This window comes from Trachypithecus francoisi, unplaced genomic scaffold, assembly GCF_009764315.1.
Source record: "Trachypithecus francoisi isolate TF-2019V2 unplaced genomic scaffold, Tfra_2.0 Lachesis_group9, whole genome shotgun sequence".
Taxonomy (NCBI): domain Eukaryota; kingdom Metazoa; phylum Chordata; class Mammalia; order Primates; family Cercopithecidae; genus Trachypithecus; species Trachypithecus francoisi.
This window is the reverse complement of record NW_022681474.1, coordinates 12,066,184-12,085,857: the sequence shown is the minus strand read 5'-3', so window position 1 is coordinate 12,085,857 and position 19,674 is coordinate 12,066,184. Positions and strand designations below refer to the sequence as shown.

At 37.7% G+C, this 19,674-nt stretch overlaps 1 pseudogene; it reads left to right on the top strand.

Annotated features, from left to right (window-relative positions):
* Window positions 1-5,862: 5,862 nt before the first annotated feature.
* On the top strand, window positions 5,863-18,841 carry LOC117082360 (annotated as a pseudogene).
* Window positions 18,842-19,674: the final 833 nt, after the last annotated feature.

Genomic DNA, 19,674 nt, shown 5'->3' with positions numbered 1-19,674 from the left:
ATCATTAATGAAAGTGACTACAATAAACAATTTATTTTGAATATAGGTGAAAGGGTGTTGTATCAAAAAAGGTGCCATCTAGGACTTTTATATTTAAAAGGAAGTCAATGCTTGGCTTCAAAAGACAGGCTGACTCTTGTGTTAGTAGCTCCTGTGCCTGGTGATTTCAGGATAAAACCAATGCTTTATTATAATTTCAAAACCACGCTCTATAAATAGAAAAAGACTATTACAGCATAGCTCTTCATAGCATGGTTACTGAATATTTCAAGTCTACTGCTTAAAAAGCAGCAGTTGAAACCTCAAAAAGAGATTTCTTTCAAAATATTGCTGTTCAATGACAATGCACCTGGTTAACAAAGAGTTCTAATGCAGAGGTACAAAAAGATTGCTTTTGTTTTTATGACTGCTTTCACAACATTTATTCTTCAGTACATGGATAAAGGAGTAATTTTAACTTTCAAGTCTTATTGTTCATAAAATACATTTCAATCCGTTATAGCTGCTATAGATAGTGATTCTTCTGATGAATCCAGGAAAAGTAAATGGAAAGCCCTCTGGAAAGAATTCAGCATTCTGAATGCCATCACGAAAATTTGTAATTCATAAGAAAATGTCAAAATATCAACATGAACAGAAGTTTGGAAAAAGTAAATTACAACTCTCAAGGATGATTTTAACGGGGTTAAGGTTTTGGTAACTGCAGATGTAATGGAAATAGCAAGAAAGCTAGAATGAGAAGTAGAGCTTTAATATGTGATTGAATTGCTGTAATCTCATGATAAAACTTTAAGAGATTAAGAGTTCCTTCATATGAATGCACAAAAAGTTGTTTTTGGATTGAAATCTACTCTTAGCCATTGTGAGATGGTGAAGATGCTGTAAATATTGCTCCAATGACAACAAAGGATTTAAAACATTATGAAAAGATAGTTGATGATGCAGTGGCTGGATTACAGAGAAATGACTTCCACTTTCAGAGAAGTTCTACACTGTAGGCTGTCAAACAGCAGAGAAATCTCTCTACAGATAAATCTTTCATGAAAGAAGTCTATCAATGAGGCAAATTTCATTGTTGTGTTTTATTTAAGAAATTGCCACAGTCATTTCAGAACTCAGCAACCATGACCCTGATCAGTCAACAGCAATCAACAGTGAGGGAATAATTTCTTTCTCTCTTTTTTATTATACTTTAAGTTCTAGGGCATATGTGCACAACGTGCAGGTTTGTTGCATATGTATACATGTGACATGTTGGTTTGCCACACCCATTAACTCATTTACATTACGTATTTCTCCTAATGCTATCCCGCCCCCATCCCTCACCCTGCAACAGGTCCTGGTGTGTGATGTTCCCTGCTCTGTGTCCAAGTGTTCTCATTGTTCAATTCCTACCTATGAGTGAGAACATGTGGTGGTTGGTTTTCCGTCCTTGCGATCATTTGCTCAGAATGATGGTTTCTAGCTTCATCCATGTACCTACAAAGGACGTGAACTCATCCTTTTTTACGGCTACATAGTATTCAATGGTATATATGTGCCACATTTTCTTAATCCAGTCTATCATTGCTGGACATTTGGGTTGGTTCCAAGTCTTTGCTATTGTGAATAGTGCTGCAATAAACATATGTGTGCATGTGTCTTTGTAGCAGCATGATTTATAATCTTTGGGGTATATTCCCAGTAATGGGATGGCTGGGTCAAATGGTATTTCTAGCTGTAGATCCTTGAGAAATTGCCACACTGTTTTCTACAATGGTTGAACTAGTTTACAATCCCACCAACAGTGTAAAAGCATTCCTATTTCTCCACATCCTCTCCAGCACCTGTTGTTTCCTGACTTTTTAATGATTGCCATTCTAACTGGTGTGAGATGGTATCTCATTGTGGTTTTGATTCGCATTTCTCTGATGAACAGTGATGATGAACATTTTTTCATGTGTCTGTTGGCTGCATAAAAGTCTTCTTTTGAGAAGTGTCAGTTAATATTCTTTGCCCACTTTTTGATGAGGTTATTTGACTTTTTTCTTGTAAATTTGTTTAAGTTCTTTGTAGATTCTGGATATAAGCCCTTTGTCAAATGGGTGGATTGCAAAAATTTTCTCCCATTCTGTGTAGGTTGTCTGTTCACTCTGATGGTAGTTTCTTTTGCTGTGCAGAAGCTCTTTAGTTTAATTAGATCCCATTTGTCAATTTTGGCTTTTGTTGCTGTTGCTTTTGGTGTTTTAGTCATAAATTCCTTGCCCATGCCTATGTCCTGAATGGTATTGCCTAGGGTTTCTTCTAGGGTTTTTATGGTTTTAGGTCTAACATTTAAGTCTTTAATCCATCTTGAATTAATTTTTGTATAAGGTATAAGAAAGGGATCCAGTTTCAGCTTTCTACATATAGCTAGCCAGTTTTCCTAGCACCATTGATTAGATAGGGAATCCTTTCCCCATTTCTTGTTTTTGTCAGGTTTGTCAAAGATCAGATGGTTGTAGAGGTGTGGTGATATTTCTGAGGACTCTGTTCTGTTCCATTGGTCTATATCTTTGTTTTGGTACGAGTACCATGCTGTTTTGGTTATTGCAGGCATGTAGTATAGTTTGAAGTCAGGTAGCATGATGCCTCCAGCTTTGTTCTTTTTGCTTAGGATTGTCTTGGCAATGCAGGTTCTTTTTTGGTTCCATATGAACTTTAAAGTAGTTTTTTTCCAATTCTGTGAAGAAAGTCATTGGTAGCTTGATGGGGATGTCATTGTATCTGTAAATTACCTTGGGCAGTATGGCCATTTTCACGATATTGATTCTTGCCAACCAAGAGCATGGAATGTTCTTCCATTTGTTTGTATCCTCTTTTATTTCGTTGGGCAGTAGTTTGTAGCTCTCCTTGAAGAGGTCCTTCATATCCCTTTTAAGTTGGATTCCTAGGTATTTTACTCTCTTTGTAGCAATTGTGAATGAGAGTTAGCAACTGTGAATGAGAGTTCACTCTCTGTCTCTTATTGGTGTATAGGAATGCTTGTGATTTTTGCACATTGATTTTGCATCTTGAGACTTTGCTGAAGTTGCTTATCAGCTTAAGGAGATTTCGGGCTGAGATGATGGGGTTTTCTAAATATACAATCATGTCATCTGTGAACAGGGACAATTTGATTTCCTCTTTTCCTAACTGAATACCCTTTCTTTCTTTTTCTTGCCTGATTTCTCTTGCTCCTATGTTGAATAGGAGTGATGAGAGAGGACACCCCTGTCCTGTGCTTGTGGGAAGTCAGGGACACCAAATGGAGGGACTGGCTGGAACTATGGCAGAGGAACATAAATTGTGAATATTTCATGGACATTTATCAGTTCCCAAATAATACTTTTATAATTTCTTATGCCTGTCTTTATGTTAATCTTTTTTTTTTTTTGAGACGGAGTCTGGCTCTGTCACCCAGGCTGGAGCGCAGTGGCCGGATCTCAGCTCACTGCAAACTCCACCTCCCAGGTTCATGCCATTCTCCTGCCTCAGCCTCCCGAGTAGCTAGGATTACAGGTGCCCGCCACCTCGCCCGGCTAGTTTTTTGTATTTTTTAGTAGAGACGGGGTTTCACCATGTTAGCCAGCATGGTCTCGATCTCCTGACCTCATGATCCACCCGTCTCGGCCTCCCAAAGTGCTGGGATTACAGGCTTGAGCCACCGCGCCCAGCCTATGTTAATCTCTTAATCCTGTTATCTTTGTATGCTGAGGATATACATCACCTCAGGACAACTGTGATAATTCTGTTAACTGTACACATTGATTGTAAAACGTGTGTGTTTGAACAACATGAAATCAGTGCACCTTGAAAATGAACAGAATAACAGCGATTTTTAGGGAACAAGGGACGACAACCATAAGGTCTGACTGCCTGTGGGGTAGCGCAAAAAGAGCCATATTTTCCTTCTTGCAGAGAGCCTGTAAATGGACATGCAAGTAGGGAAGATATCACTAAATTCTTTTCCTAGCAAGGAATATTAATATTAATACCCTGGGAAAGGAATGCATTCCTGGGGGAAGGTCTATAAATGGCCACTCTAGGAATGTTCATCTTGTGCAGTTGAGATAAGGACTGAGATATACCCTGGTCTCCTGCAGTGCCCTCAGGCTTACTAGGGTGGGATAAACTCCGCCCTGGTAAATTTGTGGTCAGAACAGTTCTCTGCTCTGGAACCCTGTTTTCTGTTAAGACGTTTATCAAGACAATATGTGCACCACTGAACATAGACCCTAATCAGTAGTTCTGCTTTTGCCCTTTGCCTTGTGATCTTTGTTGGACCCTTCTCAGTAGTTGTTCTTTTGCCCTTTGTCCTTTTCCCTCAGAAGCATGTGATCTTTGTTAGACCCTTATTAATAGTTCTGCTTTCTGCCCTTTGAAGCATGTGATTTTTGAACCTACTCCCTGTTCTTACATGCCCTTCCCTTTTGAAACCCTTAATAAAAATTTGCTGGTTTTGAGGCTCAGGTGGGCATCACAGTCCTACCTATATGTGATGTCACCCCTGGTGGCCCAGCTGTAAAATTCCTCTCTTTATACTGTCTCTATTTCTCAGCCAGCTGACACATATGGAAAATAGAAAGAACCTACATTGAAATATTGGGGGTGGGTTCCGCCAATATTGTGCCAATTTTTAAAGAGAATGTTTCCAGTTTTTGCCCATTCAGTATGATATTCACTGTGGGTTTGTCACAAAAAGTTCTTATTTTGAGATACATTCCATCAAAACCTAGTTGAGAGTTTTTAGCATGAAGGGGTGTTGAATTTTGTCGATGTGGTTTTCATCGTTGGTTCTGTTTATGTGATGGATTACGTTTATTGATTTGCATATATTGAACCAGTCTTGCATCCCAGGGATGAAGCCAACTTGATCTTGGTGGATAAGTTTTTTGATATGCTGCTAGATTCGGTTTGCCAGTATTTTATTGAGGATTTTCACCATCGATGCTCATCAGGGATATTGGTCTAAAATTCTCTTCTTTTGTTGTGTCTCTACCAGGCTTTGGTATCAGGATGATGCTGGCCTCTGTCTTCTGCGTCAATCACGCTGGGAGCTGCAGATGGGAGCTGTTCCTATTCAGCCATTTTGGAATGGACTCCTAGTGAGGGAATAATTTCTAGCAGCCAAAAGATTACATCCTGCTGAAGGTTCAGATAATTGTTAGCATTTTGTAACAAAAAATGTTTAAATTAAGATATGTATATTGTTTCCTTAGATACTATTGCTCATCTAATATAGAATAGTGTAAACATTATTTTTATATACAGTTGACATTTAAAAAATTATGTCATTCATTTTATTGTGGTGTTTGCTTTATATTGGTGGTCTGGAACCCGACTTTTAATAGTTATAAAATATGCCTGTGTTTTATGTCTTGTTTATCTCTTGTCAGAGTTTTTGACTAAATTTTATTTTGTTTGATCCTGGTATAGCTATCACATCTTTTCTTTGGCTACTATTTTCTTAAAATATTTATTTATGTCCTTCATGTTCACACTATTTATGTCCTCATCTAAAGTGAGTTTCTGGTTCAGAACATATAGTTGCATCCTGGATTTTTTAAAACCCATTCTGCAAATCTTCCTTTTGATGTGGAAATTTAAGTCATTTACATTTAATGTACACTTATGATACACATAACAAAGCACATTAAGATATGATTTTACACAAGTCAGAATGACTATTCTTAAAATGTCAAAAAACAACAGATATTGGTGTGGATTCATCAGAGATGTTAATCATGGATCCTGCAAACTGGAGTACAGTAGCACGACCTTGGCTCACTGTAGCCTCTGCCTACTTAGCCTCTTGAGTAGCTGGGATTATAGACATTTGCATGGCTAGTTTTTGTATTTTTGGTAGAGACAAGGTTTTGTCATATTTGCCAGACTGGTCTCGAACACTGGATCTCAAGTGATCCACCCTCCTCAGCCTCCCAAAGTGCTGGGATTACACAGGTGTGAGCCAATGTGTCTAGCCCAATCTGTTCAAATCTGCCCTCCAAAGAGAGACACAAGTAAAAATTAAGGCATGTGAGGATTATTCACCAATTTATTGTAATTAGTTTCCAGTTTTATGAATAATATTTAGCAGGATCACAAATTATATAAAATAGTTACCAGTTTTTTGGGAAGTTACTTTTGATAGTTTCTTCTAAAACTGGATGAAAGATAAAAATACTATAAGGCACTGTTTGCATATTGGAAATGATGTCCAAAGACCAAACATTGTTAATAATTAATACTCTAATAAACATCATGTCAGAATTTGTGTTTTCTTTTTCCTTTGTACCTTTGTCAGGATTACAGCGTCATCAGGACTGCCTTTTCATCAGGAATGAATATTCCTTCTACAATGCAAATTAAAAAAAAACAAAATATTTGCTGATGGAAAGGTAAAAGGAGAAATTTTCGTTTGGTTTTAATGTTTAATTTTTTTATTGTCACCTGTTAAAAAATGCTTACTAGTCCCTCCTTTAAATAGTGTCATGTGGCAGAAAGATGTTACATGGTTGATCATTTATATGACATAAAATAAAGATGAAACATCATCATGGCATGAACAAAAATGAGACTTGCTGCTAGAAGTGTTTTATAGTCTAACATATGATCATCATTCTATAAATCTGTTGGAGGAATTTATAAGATAGATAAGACAGATGATAGATTATAGATAGATAATAAATTGCCAGATAGATAGATTCCAGATGGAAAATTTTACTTTAGCAAAAAATTAATAATTTTATTCTGACTATATAAAAATGTACTTAAGAATTCTCTTTGATAAAAGCCAAGTGGACTGGATTCAATTTTCTTCATAGCCTGTGTAATACACCATCACTTGCTTCTTCCTACATGCCATTGGTCAGCCCCAGACAGTGGGGAGTGTAGCATTGCCTGCCTGTTGTTTATATAACCTGTGAATATAAATGCTGGATGTTGAAGAAGGAAACAGTGCTTAACGAAAGGGTGACATTCAATGGATCCCAAATATCAGCATGTGGAGCTAAATGATGGTCATTTCATGCCTGTATTAGGATTTGGCACCTATGTACCTCCAGAGGTAACATAATCATATTTTCAGTGTTGAGCATTTAAAAGAGCAAAGCTGGAATAAGTAGAAGATGACCTGGGTTTAACTTTGTGTTCCTGTGTTACTCTGCATGATTCACCTGGTCTGTTTTAATAGGCCAGAGCTATTCCAAGTTCAATGAGAAAAGGCAGTCAATCTGTTCTGCACTGAGGTCTGATCATATGGTCATGTACTGCTTTTATTTTGTGCACTGTTTTTTTTTTTTCTTCTGTTTATGGGTGTTCCCAGCTTTGCAGAATATTTAAAACTCAACAGTGAAGAACACTGCCTGGCATTTCCTTTTGTAGGAGATTGCAGTGGAATGGTTTCTCTATTTCTTTCTATAATTGAAGAAATTGTTTATTCTTCCAAGCATACATGATCAAACAAAATCTTTGTGGTAACAGTGTCTGGAGATGGGGTGTATGAAAATTCTTGGGGAGAGTATTGCTGAGCTGCTGTGTGGCCTTGAGCATGACAGAGTAATAATACTGGTCTTGGACTTAATACAACTTCCCATGTACAACTTTCACCTCTAGGAAAATTATCTGAAAGGAAAAATAACTATTTTAAGAAAAAACTAGAACCTCACAAGAGAAATTTAAAAGTTTTGATCCATGTTAATATGCATCAGATTTGTATCAAAATGGTATGGGTGGTCCCCTGACATGAAAGTAGGCAAAATGGAGACTTTATTTTCTAGACTGAACTATTTCTATACTGGAAGAAAACATGTATTCCAAGGCTACTAAGTGTGTGAATAAGGACTAGTCACATAAAAATTTGTCTCACTTTTCTCAACTTTACATTGTAAGAATTTACAGAGAAACATCTTGAAGACATCAACACTAGAGGTTTACTTTATAATGAAAATTGGCATGAAGGGGAAGTAAGGAAAAGCACAACATGGAAACTTTAGCCTTGGTAAACCTTGAGTGCCTGCATAGCAAGGAGAAGATCAGAGCTGGTATCAGGTGAAGGCAGTGAGACCTGGCATCTAGTTCCTTTTAATATCATTGGAAATAGAAAAACTCCTGAAATACTCATATTAAAATAGAAAATTGTTCTATTTATGGCTTTGTTTAAAAAATGTACCTTTCAAATATTTATCCAAATTTGATAGATACGTCTATAATTTTAAATTTCACTGAAATTATGTCTCCTAAAGTTATCCTTATTTTTTAAGACTAAAGCATACTTTACTAATCTTTTACAGGTTGCAGTTAATTTCTTATGTATAAATCTACATCCTTGGAGTGTATGTCTTTACTCCTCATATTTAGTTCTGTCATGCACACAGAATGGCTAATGGCTTTGTAGAAAGGAGTCAACACAATAGATGGCCACCCGTAGATGCACCTATTTTCAAAGTTGGAGCCTGGCTGGTATCTCAGAATTTCTCACCATTTCCTAACTAATAAGGGTGCTGTCTATAATTAACTACTTGTACAATGTATGGGGTTTCTACATACCTGCTTTCTTTATAAGACTGGGAGTTTTGTATGTGGTGTACAGACTGGGTCAATGTAATCAGTACCCAGTTAAAATCTTGGGAATTGAGTGTCCAAACAGCATCCCCTGTAGACAACATTTCCCCTGTGTTGTCAAAACGTGATGCTGGAGGAAGTCGGTATGCTTTGTGCAACATCACTGAGAGAGGGTATCATAGGAACTTGCAGTGTATTCTTCCTGTAGCTCCTTCCCTGTGCCTTTTCCGTGTGTTCATTTCACTATATTAAAAACAATTAGGAGGCTTCCTGCAGTGGCTCACGCCTGTAATCCTAGCACTTTGGGAGGTGGTAGAAGCAGGTGAATCCCTTGAGTTCAGAAGACTGAGCCTGGGCAACATAGCGAAACCCCATAGCTACCAAAAATACAAAAATTTAACCGGCATCATGGTGCCCATCTGTGGTCCTAGCTATCTGGGCAGACGGAGGTGAGAGGATTGTTTCAGCCTGAGATGAAGTGGGGGAGGGGCAGAGTTTTCAGCCGGCTGAGATTGTGCCACTGTACTCCAGCCTGGGTGACAGAGTGAGACTCTGTCTCAAAAAATAGTAGTAATAATAAAGACTGTATTTGTAACTATAAGTTGAGTCCTGTTAATTTGTCCAACAAATGACTGAATCTGAGGTGGTTCTTGGGAAACACCATGCTAGTGATCAACCAGGAATGACCTGGGATTGAAGAGGTCCAGGGATACCCAACATTTATTACTAAGCAGGAAAGACTAAAGCAAATTGGGATGGATTTATCACCACATATATAGAACTAACCCAAGATGCAAGAATAATGTGATTTTTGTGAAGGTCATTGTTTGTGCCTGAACTACCTGTTGAGCACATTCATCACCAAATACTACTTTTCATTGCTCCTCTGGGTTCCTAGGAATAGACTTGTGGAGGTTACAAAATTAGCAATAGAAGTTGGTTTCTGCCATACTGATTCTGCTCATTTATATAATAACAGAGGTTGGACTGGCCATCCGAAGCAAGATTGCAGATTGCAGTGTGAAAAGACATATTCTACACTTCAAAGGTACTGTGCCTATGATGAGCATGCATGCACATGTATTTAACGTGACAGTGTGGAGATGACAATTCTGTAACTGGATCTGTAGTTGTGGGTGACTTGTGCTTATTGGTTCCAATTTATTCACACATATTCAGGTATTAAAACTAAAATAAAAGGTGGCGAACGATGATGTCTTTCTCATGATTGTTGTGTTCAAATTTGTTACGTGAAAATCACTTTACTTTTTTGAGCCACAGCTCAGATCTGTAAAATATTTTTATGCATTCATTTTTTATTTTCAATGGCTTTTGGTGATACAAGTGGATTTTGGTTACATGAATAAATTCTATAGTGATGATTCTGAGATTTAAGGGAGCCCATCAGGTGATCAGTGGACACTGTACTCAATATGTAGGCTTTTATCCCTCACCTTACTCCCAACATCCCCCAACACTGAGTCCCGAAAGCCCATTATATCATCTGTATGTCTTTACATCCTTATATCCTTATAGCTTAGTTCCCACTTATAAGTGAGAATGTACGGTGTTTGGTTTCCATTCCTGAATTACTTAGAATAATGGCCTTAAGCTCCATCCAAGTTGCCACAAAAGACATTATTTCAATCCTTTTTACATACACACCATTCTATGATGTATATATAACACATTTTCATTATTCATGCATTGGTCAATGGACACTTAGGTTGGTTTTATATTTTTGCAATTGTGAATTGCATTGCTATACACGTGTCTGCATGTGTCTTTTTCATGTAAGCTTCTTTTCTTTTTGGTAGATGCCAGTAGTGGGATTGATGGATCAAATCGTAGATCTTCTTTTGAGTTCTCAGAGGAATCTCTATACTATTTTCCATAGACATTTTACTCATTTACAATTCCCACCAGCAGTGTAAAAGTGTTCTCTCTTCACTGCATTCATGCCAACTTCTACTTTTTTTTTTTTTTGACTTTTAAATTATAACCATTCTTGTAGGAGTAAGGTGGTATCTCACTGTGGTTTTAATTTGCACTTCCCATATTAGTAATGTTGAACCTTTTTTCATATTTTGTTGACTGTATATCTACTTTTGAGAAATGTGTATTCATGTCATTTGCCCATTTTTTCATGGGATTATTTGTTTTTATCTTGCTCACTTGAGTTCCTTGTATATTCTGGATAATAGTCCTTTGCTGGAAGCATAGTTTGCAAAATTTTTCTCTCATTCTGTAGGTTGTCTCTTTACTCTCATGATTACTTCTTTTGCTGTGCAGAATCATTTTTAGTTTAATTAGGTCCCGTTTATTTAGTTTTGTTTGTGCATTTGCTTTTGCGGGTCTTAAAGATAATTCTTTGTTGAGGCCAATGTAAGGAAGAGTTTTTCCAATGCTGTCTTCTAGAATTTTTATGGTTTCAGGTTTTAGACTTAAGTTTTTGATCCATCTTGATTTGTGTATAAGGAGAGATGGTATCCAGTTTCGTTCTTCTACATGTGGCTTACCAGTTATGCCAGCACCATTTATTGAATAGATTCTGTTCCCCAATTTATGCTTTTGTTTGCTTTATCAACAAAGATCAGTATTTGACTTCATTTCTGGGTTCTCTATTTTGTTTCATTTATCTAAATGCCTATTTTTATATTAATACTATGCTCCTTTCCTAACTACAACCTTGTAGTATAATTCAAAGTCTGGTAATGTACTGCCTCCAGATTTCTTCTTTTTGCTTAGTATTGCTTTGGTTATTGTGGCTCTTTTGTGGTTCCATATGAATTCAGAATATGGCCATTTTCAGAGTATTGATTCTTTCTATCCATAAGCATGCAAATGTTTTTCCATTTGTTTATGTATCATTTCTTTTAGCAGTGTTTTTATTGTTTTTCTTATAGGGACGTTTCATCTCTTTGGTTAAGTATATTCCTAGGGATTTTATTTTATTTACAGCTGTTGTAAAGGGCTTGATTTCTTAATTTGACTCTCAGCATGGTTGTTGTTGGTTTATGGCAGTGCTACTGATTTCTGTACATTGATTTTGTAACCTGACTTTACTGAATTTGTTTATCAAATCTAGGAGACTTTTGGATGAGTCTTTAGGGTTTTGTAGGTATATGATTATATTACTGGCAAACAGCAATACTTTAACTTCCTCTATTCAAATTTCAATTCCCTTTATTACTTTTTCTTTCCTGATTTCTCTGGCTAGGACCTCCAGTATTAAGTTAAATATTAATAGAAGTGGTAAAATTGGGCATCCTTGTCTTGTTCCAGTTCTCAGGGGAATGTTTTAAACTTTTCTCCATTCAGTATGATGTTGGCTGTGGGTTTGTCATATATGGTTTTTATTATTATCAGGCAAGTCCCTTTTACGTCTAGTTTGTTGCAGGTTTTTATCATAAAGGCATAGCGGATTTAACAATTGCTTTTTTTTTTGCATCTATTGAGATAACCATGTGGTTTTTCAGTTCTCTGTTATATATCATATTTATTGACTTGCCTATGTTATACCATCCCTGTGCCCTTGGGATAGAACCCACTTGATCATGATATATTATCTTTTTGATGTTCTGATGCATTTGGTTAGCTAGTATTTGATGCATTTGGTTAGCTAGTATTTTCTAGAGGATTTTTAAAAATCTATGTTCATCAGGGATATTGATCTATAGTTTTCTATTTTTGTTTTGTCCTTTCCTGGTTTTGGTATTAGGGTGATACTGGCTTCATAGAATAATTTAGGCAGAGTTCCCTCTATCTTTTTGAATATTTTCAGTAGGATTTGTACCAATTTCTTTTTGAATGTCAAGTAGAATTCAGCTATGAACCCATCTGATCCTTGGCTTTTTTTGTTGGCAATTTTTTGTTACTGATTCATTGTTGCTGCTTGTTATTGGTCTGTTCTGGGTTTCTATTTCTTCCCGATCTAATCTAAGAGGGTTATATTGTTCCAGGAATTTATCAATTTACTCTAGATTTTATAATTTGTGCACATAAAGGTGTTCTTAGTTGTCTTGAATGATTTTTTGTATTTCTGTGATACATTTGTAATGTGTCCAGTTTCACTTCTAATTGAGCTTATTTGGATCTTCTCTCTTCTTGGTTAATCTCACTAATGGTCTAGCAAGTTTGTTCCTCTTTTCAAAGAACCAGCTTTATCTTTCATTGATCTTTTGTTGGGGGTGTTTTGTTTCAAATTTTTTTTTTTTTTTTGAGACGGAGTCTCGCTCTGTCGCCCAGGCTGGAGTACAGTGGCCAGATCTCAGCTCACTGCAAGCTCCGCCTCCCAGGTTCCCGCCATTCTCCTGCCTCAGCCTCCCAAGTAGCTGGGACTACAGGCGCCCACCACCTCGCCTGGCTAGTTTTTTGTATATATATTTTTTTTAGTAGAGATGGGGTTTCACCGTGTTAGCCAGGATGGTTTCGATCTCCTGACCTCGTGATCCACCCGTCTCAGCCTCCCAAAGTGCTGGGATTACAGGCTTGAGCCACCGCGCCTGGCCTGTTTCATTTAGTTCTGCTCTAATATTATTTCTTCTAATATCTTTGGGTTTAGTTAGTTCCTGTTTCTCTAGTACATCTTTAGTCAATTTGTGCTCTTTCAGACTTTTTGATGTAGGCATTTAATGATATGAATTTGCTCTTAGCTCTGCTTTTGCTGTATTCCAGAGGTTTTCATAACTTGTGTCACTATTATCATTTATTTCAAAAAATTACTGAATTGCCATTTTGATTTTGTTGTTAACCCAAAATCATTCAAGAGCAGATTAATTTCCATGTATTTGTATAGTTTTGAGGGTTCCTTTCAGAGTCAATTTCTAGTTTTATTACACTGTGTTCTAAGAGATACTTGATATAGTTTGGATTTTCTCAAGTTTATTGACACTTGTTTTGTGGCCTATCTTATGGTCTATCTTGCAGAATGTTCCATGTGCTGATAAGAAGAATGTATGTTCTGCAGTGGTGGTTAGAATGTTCTGTAAACATCTGTTTAGTAAACTTTTTTCTAGAGTATGTTAAATCCATTGTTTCCTATTTACTTTCTGCCTCAATTATCTGACTAGTGCTGTACAATGGAGTATTGAGTCCCTCACTTATTGTGTTGCTATCCATTTCTTAAGTCTGCTAGTAATAGTTTCACAAATCTGGGAGCTCCAGTGTTAGGTGCATATAAATTTAAGATTGTAATATGTTCTTGCTAGATTGGTTCTTTTATCATTATATAATGATTTTTTGTCTTACTGCTGTTGTTTTAAAGTCTGTTTTGTCTGATATAAGAGTAGCAACTCCTGTATACTTTTGGTTTCCATTTGCAAAGAATCTTTTTCCACCTTTTAAACTTGAGTTTATCCAAATCTTTATGTGTTAGGTGAGTCTCTTGAATACAGCAGGTATTTGGTTTGTAATTTATTATCCATTCCGCCATTCTGTATCTTCTAAGTGGAGCATTTAGGCCATTTATGTTCAATGTTATTACTGAGATGTGAGGTACTGTTCTTTTCATCATTTCAGTTGTTACCCAAATACTTTTGGTTGCTGTTGTGTTATTGTTTTATAGGATTCATGAGTTTTATGCTTTCAGGAGGTTCCATTGTGGTGAATAACAATCTTTTGTTTGAAGATTTAGAACTCCTTACAGCATGCTTTGTAGAACTGGTTTGATAATGTCAAATTCCTTCATCATTTGTTTTTCTAAAAATGACTTTATTTCTCCTTCATTCATGAAACGTAGTTTTGCTGGACACAAAATTTCTGACATTTATTTTGTTTAAGAAGGCTAAAGATAGGACCTCAATCCCTTCTCGTTTTTAAGTTTTCTGCTTAGAAGTTCTCTGTTAGTTTGATAGATTTTTGTGTTACCTGATGCTTTTTTCTCACATCTCTTAGAATAATTCCTTCATGTTGACTTTAGATAGACTCATGACTATGTGACTTGGTGGTAATATTTTTGTAATGAATTTCCAAGGAGTTCTTGAGCTTCTTCTATTTGGATATCTAAATCTCTAGCCAGGCCAGGAAAGTTTTTCTCAATTATTCTCTCAGGTAAGTTTTCCAAACTTTTAGACATCTTTTCTCCCTCAGGAACATCAGTTATTCTTGTTTGGCTGTTTTACATAATCTCATATTTCTTAGATAATTTGTTCATTTCTTTTTTTTTTTTTTCTTTGACAAGAGTCTTGCTTTGTTGCCCAGGCTGCTGGAGTGCAAGTGCGTGATCTTGGCTCACTGCTGCAACCTCCACCTCCCAGGTTAAAGCGATTCTCCTGCCTTAGGCTCCTGAGTAGCTGGAATTGTAGGCACATGCCACCATGCTGGGCTAATTTTTGTATTTTTAGTAGAGACTGGGTTTCACCATGTTGGCCAGGCTGATCTTGAACTCCTGACCTCAAGTGATTCACCCAACTCGGCCTCCCAAAGTGCTGGGATTACCGGTGTGAGCCACCCATCCAGCCTGATTCTTTCTTCTTTATCATTGTCTGATTGGGTTAATTCAAAAGCCTTGTCTTTGAGTTCTGAAATTCTTTCCTTTACTTGTTCTAGTCTATTGTTGAAACTTTCCACTGCATTTCGTATTTCTCTAAATGTGTCTTTCATTTCCAAAAGTTCTGATTGGTTTTTCTTTGTGATATTTATCTCCCTGGAAAATTTTTATTTATATCTGAATTTTAAAAAAATTTTAGGTTGTTTTTCACCTTTCTGTGATATCTCCTTGAGTAGCTTAATAATGAATCTTCTGAATTCATTATCTGGTATTTCGAATATTTTATCTTAGTTTGGATTTATTGCTGGGGAGCTAGTGTGATCTTTTTGGGGTGATTTGGGTGACCCCAGGGTTTGGGATTGACAAAATCTTTTGTCATATTACCATAATTACTTTTCTGATGTCCTCTCATTTTGCTATATTATTTCTTCTAATTATTCTTGAATTCATTTTTGATTTCCCTGTTTTTCTTTTTTCCCTTTTAAGGATCTGACTTTAATATTTATAGTTTGTAATAGACCAATTGGGTTCTTAGTGCTATTAGGTATGAAGACTTATATGAGTTCCTTGGTTACAGAGTCTTTGTGTCATGGCTTCCTCAGGTGTTGGTTGTAGTAGCTATATACTCAGTGTGTGGGCAAGTTCACTGTCTCCTATGGGATTGGAATGGCAGCAGTCTCTTGAAGCTTATCTTATACTCCTGTTGTATGTACTTTTATATTCAATTTTTTCCCACTATTTTATTTATCGAGTTTATTTTATTTATTGAGTATCCCCTACCCAGGGATACCACCGCAGGCCAGTAGAGGTGGTATCTCTGGATAGGAACCATTTGTAGCTAAAGCAGGTGGATAAATGAAGTATCCAATGTGGTTGGGAGAGCTTTCAATTGGATTCACCTCTTTTATCAATGCTAAGGATGGAAGCTACCTCAGCTCCCGTGCCAGGTTGACAGAAAAGCTATGCACTTCCCAGTCTCACTCTTGTCCCAGTGTTCTGAATCTTGAGATCAGACAGGTACCTCTTTTCATCTGTAGAAATGTTGACGTTCCAAGTAGGGAGAAATTGTGACTGCCTCTCATGCAAGCCTGAACCTGGGGAGTGTTCTTCCTGTGGGGACGCAGTCATTCTGAAGTGTTCCAGGAAAGCTGTGTATGGGTGTACCCATGCAGAGCTTCTTTAGGAGAAGCCGTAGCTATGTCTGCATTGATGGAAAAGGGGGAAAGGAGACCCCTTCTCCAAGACCCTTCATGAGCACCAAGGCCACTTGACTGTTGGTGGTAGAGGTTTAGACTTTCTCTACTGAATCTAGCACTGAAATTGTGTCTCTGCTGAAAGAAACTTGCCGCCAATGTAAAGATCTGGAACTCAAGTCCTGCTATCTGGATATTTTTGTCCTGATGTGATGCTCTTTCCATTACGAGTAGAAGATCCTCAGAGCCAGACTACAGTGATAGATTGCTATTGCTCTTCTGGGTCTAGCGACCCAATGGGGTTGCCCCTCTCTGGGCTAGTGCTGGGGAATATTGGAAAGGGATCCTGTGATGTGATCTGTCTTCATGTCTCCCAGCAGTGGGTACCAGCACCAGTTCTCATGATGGTGTCAGGGAAGTGACATAGACTCTGAGATTCCTTGGTTGTAGATAGCCATTTTGTGTTGGCTTTCTCAAATGCTGGATATAATAATAGTGAACATGTCTCAGACTCAGGACTTCTTAGTAAGATAGATGCAGGCAACGGGGTCAGCTGAGATTACAAACAAGTTTTCTTCCTGGGTGCAATGTTATTCTACCTAGGGATGCTGTAATGAACTGTGTTGGCCTCCAGCTCTTGCACAAGAGCACCAGCTGTGAGATTTGAGCTTGCCTTATGTTTCCCTAGGGAGGTATTCTTGTTTCTCAGGTGATGGGCAGGGTCATAGAGTTCCCAAAAGTTTACATCCTTTGTGTTAAGCTACCAGGGTGAGTGGAGGGGCACAATCAGGTTGGGTCAGGGTTAGGCAGGTCTGCATTCTGACTCTCCTGGAGTGGTGCTAGCTGCAGCTGCTCTGAGGGCAAGGAGATGGTTCTCAGGCCAATAGGGTAATGTTGCAAAAGGGAGTATAACTGCCTTTGTTGGGCAGAAGCATTCACACAGGGAGTGGGAAGTAGGAGGTGGCAGTAAGCCTCACTGAGATCCCACACAGTTGGCAAGGCAGATCTCAGTTCTACAGTGCTTTGTTGCCCAGGCTGCTGAGTGCAGGTGCTAGAAGCATTGGACTAAGTTCTAAGAAGCCTGTGCTCAAGTGCCCTGGGACAAAAGTTTTCCTGTAGAGATAGCAACTGTGGCTTTCAAGCTATGCCCCTCCTCATCCAACTGCAAGGCCGGGCACAAGACTTCTGCATTTGTGTCCGCAGCACACTTCTTGCTTGCCCCCAGAGTTCTAACCAAAGGAGTTCATCCCCACTCAAAATAATAACATGAAATTCAGTTGGGAGCTTCTTTCAATCTGCAACCCCTGCCTGAACTAGTTGGCTGACTTCACTGAGGGTCCTCTGTGAGATAAAATAAGAAATGGCCTCCTTCTGTCCATGCTGGAGATTGGGAATGCCTTTGTGGCATTTCCCACTGGTGCTTCTACTTTATTTCTCACCTCTCCCTCAATCAGTTAGGCCCCATGGCCTACATTTTCAGAGTCCCTGGTAGGAAAGGGTGTTCTGGAGGCAGTTTCTCCCCTTCTTACACTCTGGGCACTTAGTTTTTCATCTGTCTTACAGTGTGTGCTACAGCCTGCCACTTCTTTCAAAGGGTCTGTGAATTCTTTCAGTTTTTCTATTAAGTTTCTGCATTGCTTCTTGGAAAATAGTTCACAGTGTGAATATCTACACATTATTCTTGTTCTTCCAAGTGGGAGGGACATGCTAACACTGCCTCTGATCCACAATCTTGGGGAAAAAAATCTCAGATCAGGCTATAAAATCATAGAGAACTATAATCATATATAGTTTTTCTTAGGTCCTGGATGGCTTTCATTAATATCTTATTATTCTGAATCTCAATTGTCCCTTTCATCAGAGTGTGTGTAAGGGGGGAGAGTACAAAATAAGGGAGCCTATAGGTATTAAATAACATATAAGTATGTTGAATGGAGTTCCACAAATGTCATCATGTTAAGAACATTGTCTTCTTTAGTTTCTAAGCAACAGGAATAACTATTATTGTCCATTGGGTTCAATGGATGAGAAAATTAGACAATTGAAGTGTTTTATAAATTCTATCAAACACTCAGATAATGAGCATCATTATTGATATCAATTTTTACCTATTGAAAATTTTAATTCCATTGTTTAGCAATTGTACTAACTATATTTGCAATAGATAGTAGAATTTACATGGATAGATCATATCAAAAGAAAATACAACAAGAATGTGAATTTTTTTTGCTAGCAGTCATCAGTTTTGAACGAGTGGAAAAAAATGTCTAAATATTAGGTGGGGCAAACTAATAAAACTGGGTCATGTTTTTATTCAACACAATTCTTTACTTTTACCTTGCAGCTTTGGTGCACTTTCCACCAACCAGAGTTGGTCCAACCAGCCTTGGAAAGGTCGCTGAAAAAAACTTCAACTGGACTGTGTTGACCTTTATCTTATTCATTTTTCCAATGGCTCTCAATGTTGGCAGTTTTTGAGATCAAACTTTTCTGTTGCCAGCATGACAATCCTTTACATTGATGGTAGAATTAAGCTTCTTCTTAGGAGGATGTAGGTATTGTGACATGGAGGAAGAGTCCTAAGTATAATGCCTAACCCCTGTTTTATTGAATAGTGAAACCTTCCTTCTCTAATGTATGATGACAACAGAAGACAGTACATCAACCTCAAAGCCTCTGCCTCAAAAACTCAAGAAAATAACAATAGCCACCTTCAAGGCTCTGTCTTAATTGGGGTTCCTGAGTCCATCTCTTAGGATGTTCACAGATGCAGAGATTCATGCAGCTGTGGTGCCAAAAAAAAATCACTGCACATATGGTACACAGTGAGTTTCCATTCTCTCCCCATTTTAAGCTGAAGTAGATTGGTGGAACTCACTCTGGGTGAGTCTTAAAAAGGAAACCATAACGGGACCTGAGAATCCTTGCCTTTTTCACTAAAGCTTGTTTCACAATGGAGTTGGTAGCTTTGCTTAGTCATGAATTTTGGTTGTGCATAACTTTTAAATTTATAGGGAAAAACTCAGGCTAGTTTATTTAAAAAAGAGTTTATTGCATGATGCAAATGGGTAGTCACTGCCATGAATAAAGATTTGACCTAGACTCTAAAAATGTGACCTTTTCTGCATAATTATCTATGAACTCCAAGAGGTTTTCTGGATTTTTGTTCCAGCCTTTTTCATTATTGGCAATGATAGCTTTGAGGCAGCTCAAGGCTCATGGTGATTAACATAAGAGAGCCTCCATGGGTCTTACAACTTTCAAATACATATTGAAAAGAACTTCCATTTGAGACCATGTTTGGTTTATGATCCTGCTCATGTACTATCAAATCTTCAGGGGGATAAGGAACTCTTATTGTATCACCTGGATCAAGAATACAATCCCTTATTGCTGGATATCATGGACTTTTTGAGGCAAAGAGTGGCA